Below are 17,418 nucleotides of genomic sequence, written 5' to 3' on the forward strand. Positions count from 1 at the left end.
TTGTTTGCTCTGAAGTTGGCCAGTGAAATTCCGCCAGTCAGGCTCACTTTCTGTTCTCCTGCGCTGACACAAGATCCCGGCGCTTGGGTATTCAGCTTTGAAAAGGAGGAGAGCTGAAAAATGGTTTGTAGAGAAATTTTAAAAGATGTCTTACTTTTACATTCTGTAAAATGTTTTTTTGTGGTTTTTTTTAAGGAAAAAGGGGAAGGAACAAAGTTCTCGTCAGCTTTACATAAACTGTTGTCATGTCCTCGATCCTGCAATGCCCAGCCCGACCTTAGATGACCCATTGTTTATGAAAAGGCATAAGGCCTATTTGACTACTGACGCATCAAAGGAAGGCGGGAGGGAGGGAGAGGGCCTTCACAGAGGGTACGTCCATCTCACTCCTCACTCAGTGGAGCTCTGACTGTGTCAGTGGTGCATATTCGCCCTAGTAGGCAAAGATTCACCATCTCTTATTTCCTGCCTTTAGATTTTCTTGGCATGTCAGGATCCATGTCCTCTCTGCACACTCTGTGACTGTAACCTCAAGTGGCAGTGCTTGAATTCAGCATGCAGCTCTTGCCTTCCCTGTGCACCCCAGCGTGTCGCAGCCAGGCCCTGCTCTAGATGCAGGACACACTGGAACGTGACCTGGGGGAAGAAAAGATAGCTGGGGGCAGTGAGGAATGGATTCGAGTGGGAAAGATACTGGCTGGTGTTCATTAATTCTTGAGCTTTAAGAGAAAAAATGTAAGAAGTAACGAGCATTGGTTTAAAATAAAAGTCAAGCTGTATAAATTCCAACTTTTTTGCGGCTAAATACATTAACTGCATCAGACAAATACAGATCAAGGCAAATTTTTCATCAAATCAGCTTCCAGAAAGGGGGCGGCGTTCTAAAAATACACAAGCACAGTCACCCTGGATAACATTGCTGTTCGGATGAAGAGGGGTGGTCAGGTCAACTGAAGCAGTGTCTTTGAGCTCCTGGTCTCTGCTGTCTTCTCAGAACACTTCATCTGACTCCCTGTTAGATGAAAATGATGGTGGAAAACGAGAAGCAGCTGATCACGGAGTTTTTCTGAAGTATGTACAATACAGTTTGACTATTCTAGAAGTTTCTCTATGGTCATCACAACCCTAAGCACTATTCCATATGGCAAATCAGAGGTCACAAACCAATTTGCAACCTGATACCATCTATGAATCCTTCCTAGAGAACCTCAGCGACTGCCACCCATCTCAGACTTCAAATGGGAGTTCATATAACCATTGTGTTGGGGTTGAAGGAGCCATTGCACACCTGCACCATCGGGGCCATAGGAGTTACTGGTGAACAGCCCCACAGCCGAGCGCCGGCAGGCAAAGCTGTTCCATAGGAGCCTCTCCCATGGCAATGGTTACCAAGCCCACAGGGCCCAGCAGTTGTGTGTATGGGGGAAGGAACAACAGAGTAGAGGAAAAAAACCAGTTCAAAAGGCGCCGGGGGGGAAAGGGGGGCAAAGACGTGTTGCCCGCGATTCCGGATGCTGGGAGGCACCACGTTAGGAGCATACAACCGTGTTTGTGCCACTAGTGGTCATCCCCGCAGGGCCGTGCCCGCGGCTCCGCGGCCAGCCAGCGCCCGTACGCGTGTCCAGCCTCCGGTCCCGGGGAGGCAGCGGGCCGGGCACGATGCCCTGCGGCGCCGGAGCCGGAGCCTTCCGGTGTCCGCCGGAGGGGAATCCCGTCGCCGGGGCTCCCCGCTCCTGCTAAGGGGCAACAGAAGTAACCTCGGCATTTCCCGGGGAAGGGCTCTGCGCGCGGGTGCCGCGGGGCTGGCAACGGCAGGGCGCGGGCCGCGGCCCGCTAAGGGGGGCCTCCCGGCAGGCCGCACGCGGGGGCCGCGGCAGCGGCTGGGCCGGGCTCAGACCCGGCAGGACGGGCACGGGCACGGGCACTGACCGCGCCGCTGGGCCGCACCGGAGGAACAACAGCGGCCACGGGCACCAGCACCGCCCGGCCCGGCCCGGCCCGGCCCGGCCCGGCCCGCAGCGACCGCGGTCAGCGCGGGTGCGCCCCGCCGGGGGCGGCGCCTCGAGGCGCGCAGGGACGTGCCGGGAGGGGGCGGGGCCTCCCCGCGCGGCTGCGCGCTGAGGTCGCGCGCGGCCCGGGAGAGAGGTCGGGCGGCGCGCGCGGGGATGGAGCAGCCGCCGCCGCTCTGGGGGCGCCTCCGCTCGGCCGGTGAGTGACCCCGCGGCCGCCCGGGGACCGGCCCCGGTACGGGCAGGGCAGGGCCGGGCCGGGGCTGAGGGATCCCCGCGGGCTGGGGGGGATGCGGCGGCTCCGGCTGCGCCTGTCGTGGGCGGCCTCAACCGCCTCCGGACCCGTCGTTCGGCCGCAACTTTCGCGCCCCCGCCCGGGCCGCCGGGTCGGAGCCCCCCCAGGAAGGGGCCGTCTCGGAGCCGCCGGCCCGGTCCCCCCCATTCCGGCCCGTCGGGGCTCGCGGGCACCGCTGCCGGGAGCGGGGGGAGAGGGGGCGGGCCGGGGGCGCAGGTGCGCCGGGCGGGGGTGGGCACCTCCGGCGGCGCGGGCGGAGGGCGGCCCGGCGGGCGGGCGGGCGGCAGCGCCGCCTTCTCGGCCTCGGCAGCAGCCGGGGCTGGCGCTCGCCGCCGAGCTGCGCCGCGGGAGGTGTGAAGCCTTCGCGGCCGCCCACCCCCCGGAGGCTGCGGGGCCCCGAACATGCGCGCAGAAACGTCGGTAAGGCGCCGCTGCCGAGCGGGTTCTTTGTTTGGAGGAGTCGGCTGCTCTGACCTGACCGATTTTAAGACAGCCGAAGTTGGCATCTGGGCTGGCTGGATCGGTGGGCCAAGGCCAACCGTGTGAGGTTCAACAAGGCTGTGTCGGGTCCCTGCACTTGAGTCACCACAACCCCATGCAACACTACAGGCCTGGGGAAGAGTGGTCTGGAAAGCTGCCTGGTGGAAAAGGACCGTGGGGTGTTGGTCAACAGCCGGCTGAGTACAAGCCAGCAGCGTGCCCAGGTGGCCAGAAGGCCAAGAGCATCCTGGCTTGTATCAGAAATAGTGTGGCCAGCAGGACTAGAAAAGTGATTGTCCCCTGTCCTTGGCACTGGCGAGGCTGCTGTCTGGAAAACTGTGTTCAGTTTTGGGTCTCTCACTACAAGAAAGACATTGAGGTGCTGAAGCGTGTCCAAAGAAGGGCACGAACGAAGCTGGTGAAGGGTCTGGAGCACAAGTCTTATGAGAAGCAGCTGAGGGAACTGGGGTTGTTTAGCCTGGAGAGAAGGAGGCTGAGAGGAGACCTCATCGCTCTCTACAACTACCTGAAAAGAGGTTGTAGCGATGTGAGGGTCGGTCTCTTCTCCCAAGAAATAAGTATCTTCTCCAAAGTATCCTGAGCAATAGGACAAGAGGAAACAGCCTCAAGTTGCACCAGGAAAGGTTTAGATTGGATATTAGGAAAAATTTCTTCACTGAGAGGGTTGTCAAGTGTTGGAACAGGCTGCCCAGGGAAGTGGTTGTGTCGCCATCCCTGGAGGCATTGATTTGGATTTAAGCTAGTAAAACATGAACTCTTTGGGGCAGAGACCTTCTATTCTGTGTTTGCATTTCATATACTGTGGCAGATCGAGGTTCCAAATCAAAGCCGTTCAATTTATTGTGACACAAGTTTTCGTACTTTTGGTAGAACAGTAGGATTCTTCTTTACAAATAAAGAGTCACCTAGTTTTGCACTATCATAAAATGCTTCTGAAAGTATGAAGAGATTTCATTTTGAAAAAAAAAAAGACATTTAACTCCATGCAATCACTTGTTTCCTTCTTTTCTTTTCCTTCTGTGACCTCTTTACCATGCTTGGCCGGAGGAAAGAGTCAGCTCACTGTGCTGTGACAATATCCAGGGTCTTGACTGTTTAAGAGTTTCAAGAATTTATTTTAAGTATTTAAAATCATAGTATGTGAAATGCAAACACAGAATAGAAGATCCCTGCCCCAAAGAGTTTACGTTTTATTAGCTTAAATCCAAATTAGATAAATTCAGAAGTACGCCAACACTGCTGAATGTTTTATGCCATCCAGGAGCTCCCCTAGTATGTACCTTGTATCCATGCTATGTTGGACTTCCATCACTCTGTGTTGGTCCTCATTTGGACAGCAGCTTAGTTTTGTAGTGTGACACGGGTCACATAAGCGTTTTCCTGTGTGAAAACAGACGGTGAACATCGAGGCATCTAACTGAAGCTGGGAAGTTTTGTCTGAAACAAGGCACTCTGCAGTGTGGCATTGTGTTCCATGTGCTGTTGTGATCAAACGTTATCTGAATTCTTAGAGACTTTCCTTCTTGAGATAATACATCAGGTTAAAGTACTCAGAATATGAGCTAATTTCAGAGCCTGCTTCTGATTTTAACTACATCAAAGCTAGCAGAAACTCAATATTTCAAATAAGTTAATTCTTTTCTCTGAAGGAGACTCTGAATCTGTGGTGCTGTTTTGTTGCTTATCAGACGTTAATTGTCTGTTTTACTATGCTTGTTCGTTTTGGCAGGTCTTTCTCCTCTACAAAGAAGCTTTGTTGCCAAGATCTACTCTGAAAATGACCTACACTACTGACTGCAGATGTCTGCAAATGTAGAAGCTGATAAATCGTATCTCCTTCCCTCCCCTGACTTTCCTGTTTCCTGTGGAATTTATACTTCTAAGTATTTTTAAAATCAGACCTCTGTTGAAGACATTTGGATTACAACTGTGAGCGTGTCTATGCAAAGAGACGAGCTAGCCTGAGCAATTTTGAGGTATGTATGCCTACTGTGACTTGTAACAAATGGGAAGAAAAGGCCATCTGATGATAGGGTGAAGAGAACTGTAAGCATACATTTTCTAGATTCAGATCCATCTGCACCATTATTGATGGTTTTAGCAGTGGAATATACATATGTACAGTGAGACTGTACGAGCACCAGAACAGCCAGCTGGCATTGTATGGAGAGCGACCTTGTTTGAACCTGCCGTGGGACTATTCAAAAGATTCCTTTCAGAAAAGCTTGTGTTGCATGACCTGAGCCTGCACTGCTCACCCATTCAGTTCTTAAATGCCACCAAGGTCTGTAAAGATTTTCTTCTTCCAAGCATTTGACAGATGTTAAGTAATCATTGAAATGCACTGCGTTTCAGTGGTGGTTTCTGTTAGATGAGGCATTCAGATGAAGTTAGAAGATATCTACCTTAAATTAGAAAGCATCTTTGATGGCTAGAAAAGAAGTAGGTCTTGCTTGCCTTCCTACCCACAGGTCATAGTGCAGTGGTCTTTTTGCTCACAGAAGGCAGTAGTCTGGTAGGGCAGAGCTGGTCTTTGCTTTGTGACTCTGCAGCTGTGTCCCACTCGGGTACCAGAAGGTGGAGAACCTTAGCTGTTTAAGCATGCAAAAATTCACCTTCTTGAGCAGCTGTATTTCACCTTAAGGCTTTTAGCTGTACTTTCTTATTGAATTCTCAACCTGGAATGAGGAAGTCGTCCAACTTCCTCTGTATGGGCCTAGAAGAGGCCAGTGTGCACCGATAACATCTCTTGACTCTCCTTTCGTAAACTACTTGGACATGGTTATCTTTTCTGTGATGTAAGTGTTCATGCTGACACTCCAGGCCGGTGGCAGTCTTACCAGTTCGTTGTGGGTTACAGCAAAAGGTAGCCAAACAGGCATCTGTCTTCCAGAAGAGACTGATTATTCATTAGACCTTTTTTTTTAAAAAAAAACCCAACTAATATGCTGAAAGTAGATACCTGACCGAATCATTCCACATGCTACATTGCTGGACAGCATGTATTTAGGAGCCACGCTTTTCTTAAGAGCTTTTATTCATGAGCTTAAGTGATTCAGGCTGAGATGGTACTGGAGGGACACAGATCTAACCTACCTACCTGTCTGGGTTAGTAGTTGTTCCTACAGCAGGAAGGCAAAACGGACTGTCTGCAACGCCAGTGTAAACCGTGATTGGCAGTGAAGTGCTGCGGTTGAGAAGGGCATCCTCATCTGTACTGCAGTTATTCCTCCTGTCATTCCCCTGCCAGCAGAGCCAGGATCGAGGGGTGACAGCTTGGTACGTTCCTCTGTTATGGGTGGGCAGAATTCAGTGCAGCAAACTTTAAACATGTTCCTCAGTCTAACCTGGACGTTATTTGGCTGTGGTGGTATACTAAAATAGCATCGGGCAGAAAAGTGTCTCTTCTGTGAGCTGCTTTCATGAAAACTTGGAGAAACACACCAGAGCTTCAGGAGTGAAATGGTTTGCTGAGCTGCCTGTTACGGTCTTAGTGCGTGTGTTAGTGCACCAGGGACTGGGATTCTGTAACTAACTAGGTGCCTTTTTTAGTTGTGTATGAGTAAGTTATGGTCTCTGTCAGTCTATCAGTTTAGATCAGTACACATTTACCAAAAAAGCTGCTGTTCTGTGAAAATTGAACGATTCCTGCAGTAGCTTTGAAAACCGTAAGAATACATAGATTCTGTGTGTCCTTGACTGTACGTCCCTAAGCAAGGTATCAGCTTTTATTTCCTTATCTATAAGATAAGGTTGATCTACCTTTGTAAAACATTGTTTCATGAAAAGCACCATGTAAGCGTGGTTTGCAGGAACTGCAGTGTCGTTATTCAAACTTGTGTGACTGAAAGTGAATATGAATGTGTGGAGCGGCAAAGAATTTGAGTGCAAGACAAAGTTTTCTTTTGATATAAAGGAATGGTCTGAAAAGTGAAAGTGCACATTGGAGAGTGCTGCTCTAAAACTGCCCTACAAGGTCTCTCAAAAAGTTTCCAAGAACGTGAAAGGGCACTGGGATGTTGAGACAGATGGTAGTGCCGTTGGTTCAGCCTGGGTGGTGGGTTATGATAAGAAGTTTGCAGATGCCTGCTTACAGTTTCTTCAGAGATAAATTCGAGAAATTTCAGTATTTTTCAGATTTCTGTGAGCTGGTTGGTCTCCCTTAACAAATTCCTTAGTGGCCTGTCTTTGTCCTGGAATTGTTGGCTGTTGTTTTCCTGGAAGCTAGTTGCCATGGTGATTATCCTGTTAGCAAGTAAATGTGTTTTTTCATGATATCCAGGTATACTAGTGTGGAGCAAAAAGACTGGCCTTTTCTGGGGTCGACAGAAGTACTGCACCCACAGAGGCTCCGTGTTTGTGAATCACTGCCTGTGGGAGAGCGCTGAGCAGGCGTCTTATGCTGTAGTGGGTCGTAGTAGTAAGGTGTCATACCCTGGTCTGCAGGAGCGGTGAGCGCGTGTTACCGTGAGTCTGAGGCTGAACAATGGTTACAGTTGGAGACATGGAGAAAGAGTGGTTTTTGGTCAGATCCGTTATGGCTGAACTGACCTGATTCAGACCAGTAATGGTGACTGACTGAAGCAGTGAAGGCATTGTTGGTGGTAAACAGGCCCTTCCAGGTGTGCCGTACTGCCATCCATCGCTGTGTCGGCTTTCAGCTGAGAGAACCTCCAGCTCCGGCCTCCAGCGCTGCTGTTGGAGCTGGGGTGCTGTTCGTGCTGCACTGCTGTTTTTCAGCCCCTTAAAGCAGGGGCACTGGGATGTGGCCCTGCTGGACCTGCCCGTGCTGGTGCTGCGATGTGGGAGCTGCAGCTCTCCCAGCCCCCTTCACGTCTGTCTCCTCATGCTCCTCCAGAAGTAGGTCCCAAAAGAGGAATGTGCCTGGGTCACTGCTGGGGGAAAGTACAGGCTGACATGGCTTGGTGGCTGTTGATTAACGTTGAACGCTTTGCTGGGGAAGAGCATGAACTGGATACGTGAGCCTTTTCTTAATGGGAAGAGCTTGGTTAGTGCACATTGAATACCTGTGAGAAGTTGGACTTCTTTGTCTGTCCTGGTTTTGGCTGGGACAGAGTTAGTTCTTTTCAGCAGCTGGAAGAGCTCTGTGTGTTGGCTTTAGTCCGGAGTTCGCCATGAGAACAGGGTTTTCAGCGCACTGATGTTGGTAGTTGGCACCGAGGCCTCAAGGGCTTTTTCAGCTTTTCTTGCTGGTGCGCAGGAGCACAACGGGCTGGGGGGGCATGGCCGGGACAGAGGGTCTGCAACTGCCCTTAGGATTTGAACTTAGGATTGAGGGCTGAATTGGCCGATGGAATATTCCATATCGTGCAGCATTGTGCCCAGTGTAGAGTTGAGGGTTGAGTGGAAAGAAGGGCTTTTGCTCTGCCAGGGACTCTCTTCCGAGGGCTCTCTCGGACTCTGAGTGCTCGCTTTCTTCTTCTCTCCCCCCTTCCTCCACACCTCTCGCTCATCTGGGATGGTAGTGTCAGGACTTCTCTGTTTCAGGATCATTTGCTGAGAATGGGCAGGTGTTGGTGGCTGGGTGGTTGGCAGTTACACTGTGCATCACTCATTTGTATATGTTATTATGTATATTCATGTATTATTATTTTATCATTATTACTTTTAATTTTATGTTATTGTTGTTATTAAATTGTTCTTATCTCAACCCGCGAGTCTCCTTCCCTTTCCCCTTTAATTCTCTTCCCCATTCCTGGGGGTGGGGGGGCAGTGAGCAGCTGTGTGGTTTAGTTGCGGGCGGGGGTACCCCGTCCTGGGGCCGGGACGTGAGGCTCGTTGTGCGCTGGGGATGGGGAGGCTGCAGCTCTGCTGCCTGCTGGGCTGGGGAGCGCTTTCCACACTGGTCACACGTTTGCTGAGAGTGGTGTTCGCGGGTGGTTTGTTGTGATGAAAAAGTCAGGTTTGGTTCCAGTTTGCCAAAGTCCTTTAAATACTTCAGGCGCAATTCCAGTTTGTGACAGGAGGAAAAAATCCAAAGTGGTTTTTGTTTAAGTGTTGGTTAACTTGATGATGAGTTAACTCCTTGATTAGTGTCTCAAGTTTTCATTGCTAAAAAGAGTCTACTCCAGTTAAGGCAGTCTAAGAAAAGAACATTGAAAAAAAAAAAAAAAAATTTCTGTGTGTGTCACAGGTGACACTCCCAGAGTCACTTGAAGACAGCCACTAGTTTTTAGGATCAGCCTGGGTTTAACCCCGATGCCCAGAAGATGCCAGTTCTGACTACTAAACTCTAAGAGCTTCCAAAAGAAGTGTGCCTGTTGAAGGTTCTTTTGTTCTGGCATCTGTCACTTGCTGGGAACGCGTCCATTTTCATGGTGCATTCCAATAACTACTGACTTCAGTCCTTCTCTGCTGAAAATGGGCTCCCTCTCCTCCCCTCTGAGCGAGCAGTGTTCTCCAGAGCTTGCCCAAGGAAGCCTTCAAACGCTCACGTGAACAGCAAATCTGACGAAGTCCTGTTTAGAGAACAGTCGGATACATTTTTGGTCTCTGCTAAAACGAGGTAAGGAATTCCTGGCTCCCCCTGCTCTGATTCCTAAGCTAGTTTTTCTCTTTAAATTAAATTTTTGATCACTTTGAAGAGCAGAGTTAGGGAATTGAGCAGACAACTCGCAGAACAGAGAGAATGGCAACCTCCAGTGGAGGATGACAAGGGGGGCAACAACCATTTTGCTTGTTGGCTGCTGCCAGTTTGGGCTCATCTGGCTGTGCCCTAAGTTACCCTTCATCTGTAAGTAGTTTAAAAAGAAACTCCAGGTAATAGGGTACTTCTAGGTCGTTAATGGACAAGCATCTTTAATTGTGCTGACACAGTTAGTGCTTGTCCTTATGGTTTAGTGATACAACCTCACAACTGTGGATATTCAGATATGCAGGGAAATATCTTCATTCATTTTGCAGAAGTGTAAGTTTTTAGTGAAGTATGGTTTTTGTCCAGGAAGTAGAGTCATTCTTCAGCATTTTTTAGATGATTTTGCTGAAATAAAAGGTCAGACTGCTAACTTCCACCCCAATGGAGTCAAATAACCTAATCCAATGACGTTAGCCATTTCTCATTATTTTTGTGCATGTGTTTGTGGAGATAACAGTAATCAGCTGAAGGCTGGCTGGAGTCGAGCATGAAGCTGTATCAACAGTGAATTTTGGCCTGGTCTCCTCAGGCAGTCTCTGCTGATCACAAAATAAAACAATACACTTGCACAGAGAATTGCTGTAGGCACTGACAGTTGTGAAACTTGAAGGAGGATCTTTACCACTTTAAATTGGCACTTAACTTTTTTTTTAAAAAAAAAGGCTTATGTTTTAGCAAACTCCAGGAACTGGCAGTGACCCACTACTGCTGCCGCACCTTTTTTTGTGCAGGATATTAATGAAGTGCTGGAACAGCATGGGTTTTCTGTTCTGTGCTCATGTTATATGAGACTTTGAGAAGGTAAGCATGTGTTCCAAAAAGAACAGAACTGTCACTGTTTCTAACCTTGTTCAGTTGCTTTGAGGATGGCAGCTTTTAGATGGAGAACCACTGTGCCCTGCTGATGTCGGAGCTTCCACCCTTAATTCAGGAGAAAATCCAGCAGAGGTGTGTGATTGGTGCAGGAGCTGTAGCCTCACTTACTCATGGTCATCACAGAATGGTTTGGGTTGGAAGGGACTGTCAAGATAGTTCCAACCCCCCTGGCATGGACAGGGACACCTTCCACTACACCAGGTTGTTCAACGCCTCATCCAACCTGGCCTTGAACACTTCCAGGGATGGGACAGCCACAGCTTCTCTGGGCAACCTGTCTCAGTGCCTCACCACCCTCTGAGAGAAGAATTTATTCCTTATATCCAATCTAAATCTCCCCTCTTCCAGTTTAAAGCCATTGTCCCTTGTCCTATCACTACGTGCCCTTGTAAAAATACTCCCTCATTAGAAGACAACTAGCAATCATTTGAACACTCCTAGTTCAATGTTACCTACTTACAAGCTCTTGCAGATAATGGTAAAAGATGGGATTATTATTGGATAGAACGATTCTTGGGCTGGCAAAGTAATTTTGTCTCCTACTGGTGGATAATATAATTGGACTGTTCCAATCTCTAAGCTAGTTTATGTAGTTCTCTGTAGCACTGCAGTCCATAGAATTGTCTGGTTGGAACAGACCTTCAAGATCATAGAGTCCAGCCATTCACCCTGCACTGTCAGGGTCCCTAAACCATGTTGCTCAACACCAAATCCACACGGTTTTTGTCTATATGTTAAGCAGTACTAAAAAAAGCTACTTGATTTCAAAGACCACCATAGAAACTCAGTGCTATCTTACATCCTGAAAAGTGTATTTTTGTCCTGTTAGAAAAGATGAAAGGCAATAGTTGGTTGCAGTGATGTTTCTCCATTTGAAGTAGTTCCCCAGATAGGGATCTGTGTTACTGATGAGATGGCATAAGAAAACTCATGATTTGGAGGCATCCTTGTATTCAAGTTGGTATTTTTTTCCTCATGTATTCATGTTAATTCACTGCCTGAGATGTTCTGTCTTCGTGCTTTGCATCAAGATCACCCTGACTGGGTGATCTCAAGAGTAGATACCGGCAGTGTTCAGTGAGGCTGTGCTTTAAAACAGCAGTTGGTGTGGCTGTCTCATGAACTAAGTTCTCTACTCTGGGCCTTTGGCACTTAATGTCATGATGCACCATCAGGTTCTGCTGATTTTTAATGTAGCACTCTAAAAGAAATCTGTAAAAAGTTCTGTAACAAGGATCATGCTAAATTGCAGCTGAACTTTTATGCATATCCTTTGGTGGCAGTGGAGAGCAATTGATAGGTATTAGCCAACAATTTGATGTGAAAAAATGACATTTACTGAAACTGGGACTTCCTGAACAAATTTGATCTTAAGTGAGTTTGATCTTAAGTTTCAAGGCAACTTGTTTTCAAAACAGAAATGCCGGAGAAAGGAACCTATTGAGCAATAAAGATTACTAATTTATCTTCTGACCAGATGCAATATTGGTGTGAGAAAGATGTGCCTTTTTTACACTGATGGATGGAAGTTCATTTCTTAGGGTTTTGGAATTGGAGTTTACTGATTATTTTTTTAATTGTTGGAATTCCTCTGAACAGCTGCTGTTGTAGCCTTTCAGTACCCATCATGTAGCTGCATCTGTGCTGCTCAGATTATCCTTGTTCCTTTTTTTGTTGGCGATGTCACTACAGAAGTGTCTGTTATTTGCCCCCAGTGCAGCACATTTGAAATTCTGGTGTAGGTACGGCTCTCTTACAACGGCAATTGCTAGGGAAGAGCCAACCTGAGATCATGCTACTTGGCTGCAAAACCTCCGTCAACATCTCCATAGACCTTGGAGGAGGCAAAAGTGGCAAGGAAAGCAAAGTTTAAAGCAACAACGTCTAAAGGAAAGCTGACACTCCAAAATCTGCGACTGCCCATGCTTGGGAGAGAAATGGAGACTGTGGTGAGCAGACTGACTCCTTCCTCCTAGTTCCATGTTTAGGAATATTCTGGCCCCAGTATGTGAGCGCTGTTTTGTTTGAATCTTCGTACCTTCTTTTTTTCCTCTTTTCAGTTTTACCTTTTTTAATCAACTGGGGAGGTGTTCACCTATGAAGGTGTTTAAATAAACATTAATAGTCACGAATATTTGAAGTCTATGTGGAAAAAGTGATGGAAGGAAAACTTCCTGAGAATTAAGGCTGAAACAGTGTAGGAAACATTAATCTAGATCTTCTGAGAGTTCTGAGAAGTTCATTGATAACTGAACCATAGAGGGAAGTCATTAAAATTTCGTTTGGGAAATGCTAAATATGCTTGGGAATAGGCTAGAACATGGACAGCTTGCAATAAAAATGTAAATTGAGGGGAAGCTTTGAAAGTGAACCACAACTACATAACCAAACAGGACATTATTTTGTCTTCATGTTCAGATGCTCACCAGTTCAATCTTGGTAAGCATTCACTTACATAAACCTCAGGCATTTTATGATTAAATGGACAGACTAATAAGGAAATAATAAATTCCTATTGGAATAAATAAATTCCTATTCTATAAGAAAAGTCACTGATGGATTTCTTCTAGATGATAGCTGTTTTTCCTTAAGTTACTGATAAAACTATACTTTTGATAACTTCTGAAATTCGGAAGACATCAAGATATGCAGTTCAAGAGAAGAACTGCTGGCTTTCTTGGTGAGGAACATGAGTTCAGACTCTTTGTGAGACACTGATCGATGTTGCTTCTCCAGACCTCCGTTAGTGGATGTCTGCCCCTCGCTGGGGCCTGTCAAGCAGAATTTTCTCTGGAGCTTTGGGTCCTGTGTGTTTGCTTCCCATTTGTTTTTGTTGGTACAATTTTCTTGATCTCCAGGACATGGTGAAAAGCCCGAGTAAATAATAGGTGAGGAACAGGTATAGCAGGTTCTAGACCAAAGATGTCAGGATGAGTAACAGACTTCTCTCTATTCTAAGAGCTCTTCAGTTACATTACTGCTATAGCTTTGTAATGATGCTGTTGTGTGTTTTTTTTAAAAAAGTTTGATAATGGAATTTGAGTAGTGGGAGAAGTCTCTAAAGATACAAAACTCTTGCATATTAATCAGCTACATGTAAAAAATTCGTTAAAACTCTTTGTGTGAACTGTTTCATTCTATGTCTCTGATATGAGAGGGAAATCTGAAATGACCGCCCAGTAGAAATTGTCAAAGAGTGAGTAATGAGAGTGGTGGAAGGGCTGGGTGTTCTGAGCGTTTTGTAAAAAAACCCTGTAACTGCTTGGCCTGGTCATTTAAATACAGCTTTGGAAAAGTATCTGGTGATTGCTTTCTTCATTGTGGTCCTCTCAGTAAAGATGAGCCTTCAAGTATCTCAGATCTCTGTGACAGTGGGAAGGTCCAGAGCAAGAAAGTCTCCTTCTTGGTGAAGGAAGACCAGGTTAGGAAACACTTAGAAGTTGATGGGCATAAGGAAGTTGGTGATACCTGATGGGATGCATCCATGAGCACTGAGTGTGCTGGTTGATGTTATTACAAGGCCACTTGGTTGTCTTAGAAAGCTTGAGATGATCAGGCAAGTGCCACCTCTGTCTCCTGGAAGGAATCTTTTAAGAAGGAGGATCCTGAGAACTGCGGATGGGTCAGCTTACCTCCATCTTGGGAGAGGTGATGGAACAAGTAATACTGGAAACTATTTCCAAGCATGTTAAGGAAAAGCAGGTGACTGGAGTAGTCAGCATGGCTTTAGGAAGGGGAGATCACGCCCGACCAGCCTGATAGCCTTCTGTGGAGAAATGACTGGATGGTGGATGAGGGGAGAGCAGTGAATGTTTTTTACTTTGACTTGTTTTTTACTTTGGCTTTTAACACATTCCCTCATAGCATCCTCATGGACAAACTGAGGAAGTACGGGCTGTGTGAACGCTGAGGTGGGTGGGAAATAGCTCAGCCAGTTTCCCACCCACCTCAGTGTCCACATATCCAGCCTGTACTTCCTCAGTTTGTCCATGAGGTTTGTGGTTAGAGCAGCGTGAAGTCGTGGTGGAGGCCAGTCACTAGTGGAGTACCCCTGAGGTTGATACTGAGTCCAGTAATGTTTAACCTCTTCATTAATGGCCTAGGTGATGGGGTCGGGTGCACTGTGAGCCAGTTTGCAGATGATACAAGATGAGAAGTTGATATACAAGGTGATGGTGCTGCCGTCCAGAGGTACCTGATAAGCTTGAGATACAGGCGGACAGGAACCTCATGAAGTTCAACAAAGGGAAACACGAAGTCCTGCACCTGGGGAGGAACCTCTCCATGCAGCAGGTGGCATACCCTGCATGGGCCACCTCATCTACCTGTGTGTGTGCTGGCGGGCTGGAAGGCAGGTCTGCAGAAGGCGACCTGGGAGCCCTGCTGAACCCCCATGTTGGAGAACGGTTCTGTAAGGAGCAGTTGACATGGGTCTTGGGTTTGGATGCAGGCTTATAACCAGAGCTCCTCAGGAGCTTCTTCGGCCTTATTTCAAACAAATTGCTCCTGTTGTGTGCTGCTTTTGTAAAGATTTTGTGGATTTTTGTGTGTGTGTGTGGGCTCTGCCATAAATGTGGGAGAAAACATTCTGGTTTTGGCTGAGGCTTTAAATGCCTGACTGTTTGATTCCCATTGCCAAGCAAGTCATCAAGCCCAGTTTCTTTCACCGAATTAGCCACTGTCTTTGTGCAGTTGGATGTGGAGGTGGATATTGAAGAGCTGGCATATTTGTGTGTGGCTGCTCAGCTGGGCTGTGTTTGTGCCGTTTATGTGTGTTCTCTCTAAAAAGGTTTGATTAGATCTTTTAGAAGAAAAGGACTGTAGATGGGCATCAGTATTTTTATTGCTGAAGTCCAAAAAGCATAGGCCTTTAATGCTTTTAAAAGCCTTTGCAAGACTGGTCAGCAAAAGTTGAACGTGTCTCACCTTACAGTGAAATACTAATTATATCCATGCCAAGAAAGGTGATTAAAAGTAAACCTGGAACAGTGGTTGTGCTTCTGGAATATCAAACTTGCTCTAGAAAGGTCCCATATTAGTGCACAAGCAATAACTAGACCTCTGCATGCTTGGCGTGCCCATGCCCGCGGTCCGCCGCAGCTCCCGCGTGGTGACAGTCGTGTCTGCGGCTGACGCGGGCTCCATCCTGAAACGCGTGCTGCGGCCATGCCGGGTTCTGTCCTCGGCACTAGAGGAGAAGCCTGGCAGCATGCCCGTGTCCTTCAGACAGGTGCTTGTGCCGCTGCTTGTGCCGGTTCCGGAGGCACGAGGCCTCTGTGCCACTGCTGCTGCCTGGCAGGGCACGTGCTTACGCAGTCGCGTTGTTCCTTGTCTCAGGCTGTGCTTGAGCCACCTGAAACGTGGAGAAGTGGCTATGATGAGTGTCCCGGTTTCAGCTGGCACAGTTAGTTCTTTTCAGCAGCTGGAAGAGCTCTGTGTGTTGGCTTTAGTCCGGGGTTCGCCATGAGAACAGGGTTTTCAGCGCACTGATGCTGGTAGTTGGCACCGAGGCCTCAAGGGCTTTTCAGCTTCCCGTGTTCTTGCTGGTGTGCAGGAGCACAACGGGCTGGGGGGGCATGGCCGGGACAGAGGGTCTGCAACTGCCCTTAGGATTTGGACTTAGATTTAGGATTGAGGGCTGAATTGGCCAATGGAGATCATCTTTGTGCCCCTCCTCTGAATCCGCTCCAACAGCTCCATGTCCTTATGTTGGGGACCCCAGAGCTGAACACAGCACTGCAGGGGGGGGGTCTCATCAGAGCAGAGCAGAGGGGCAGAATCCCTTCCCTCGACCTGCTGCCCACGCTGCTTTGGATGCAGCCCAGGGCACGGTTGGATTTCTGGGCTGCCAGCGCACGGTGCCGGCTCATGTTGAGCTTCTCATCAACCAACACCCCCAAATCCTTTTCCTCAGGGCTGTTCTAAATCCATTTTCCGCCCAGCCTGTACTTGTGCTTGGGATTGCCCCAACCATGTGCAGGACCTCACACTTGGCCTTGTTGAACTTCATGAGGTTTGCATGGGCCCGCCTCTCCAGCCCGTTCAGGTCCCTCTGGATGGCATCCCTTCCCTCCAGCATGTTGACCACACCACACAGCTTGGTGTTGTCAGCAAACCTGCTGAAGGTGCCCTCAATCCCCTTGTCCATGTCACCGACAAAGATGTTGAACAGCACCGGCCCCAATACCAGCTCAAGGAACACCACGTGTCACTGGCCTCCACTTGGACATCGAGCCGTTGACCACAACTCTTTGAGTGTGACCATCCAGCCATTTCCTTATCCACCCAGTGGTCCATCCATCAGATCCATGTCTCTCCTCCTTAGAGACAAGGATGTCGTGTGGGACAGTGCCAGAATGTAAGCCATCAGTTTGTTAGTGAGTCCTGTTAAGTTCTGATTGGAATTTGCCTATCTTGCCAGTTTTGTGTCACGTTTTAAGCAATAACTAATGCAATGGGCTGCCAGGTTTTACAGTGGGTTTTTCCACTGACAGTGGTTTTTAGCTGATAGAGCTTTCAGGTATCCTTCTCAACAGCACGGGGAGAGCTATGACATGTGAGATGCGTATTGCTTCTTTCAAGTCCCAAGTTTTATGTCTGTAGGGGATGGTTAAGGTACAATGTTTAGACCAGTTATATTCATGATCTGGGTTGCAGTATGGGGCTCGTTATCAGTGTTTTGGATTAGTAGACTTTTCCCCATTTGGGGACTCAATATGGTTTGAGTTAGTCTTTGTAAAATATTTGAAGTCAAGCTTCTACTTTGTAACTTATGTGATGCTAAATATCGGTAGAAGGCTTTCATATACCTAATATCGAGAGCACCTGAATCAGTGGGAAAGTGATTTTGCTGAGCCAAAAGAAAACTTCTTTTGATCTGTCTCTTAGTCTCAGTAAGTTGAGTCAACGCTTCTGAAAGATCAGAGAATTAATGCTGGTTTTGAGTCATCAGGGGGAGTGTTTTACCACTCTGTGCCAGCTTAGTTCTACTTTCTTCTCTCACAAGTTGTTGTAAATATGATACTTTCCAAAATTCAGGGCTAAAAGCACATGTTAAAATTGCGCGTAGCGTGGGTTGCTGG

General features: G+C 47.8%; 1 protein-coding gene across 2 annotated transcripts in view; it reads left to right on the forward strand.

The window, feature by feature from the left end:
* The first annotated feature begins 2,166 nt into the window (after positions 1 to 2,166).
* The window catches only part of TMCC1 (transmembrane and coiled-coil domain family 1), a 102,730-nt gene continuing 87,478 nt past the window's right edge, over positions 2,167 to 17,418 (forward strand). Inside the window, exons 1-2 of one of the 2 annotated variants that reach the window (XM_086619131.1) lie at positions 2,167 to 2,208; positions 4,535 to 4,781. The gene's annotated coding sequence lies outside the window, so the exon portion shown is untranslated. Of the gene's footprint in view, positions 2,209 to 4,534; positions 4,782 to 6,047; positions 6,085 to 17,418 lie in introns of those variants that run through there. The other variant, XM_086619132.1, reaches the window with a different exon arrangement.

Source organism: Tauraco erythrolophus, chromosome 12, assembly GCF_009769465.1.
Source record: "Tauraco erythrolophus isolate bTauEry1 chromosome 12, bTauEry1.pri, whole genome shotgun sequence".
Lineage (NCBI taxonomy): Eukaryota > Metazoa > Chordata > Aves > Musophagiformes > Musophagidae > Tauraco > Tauraco erythrolophus.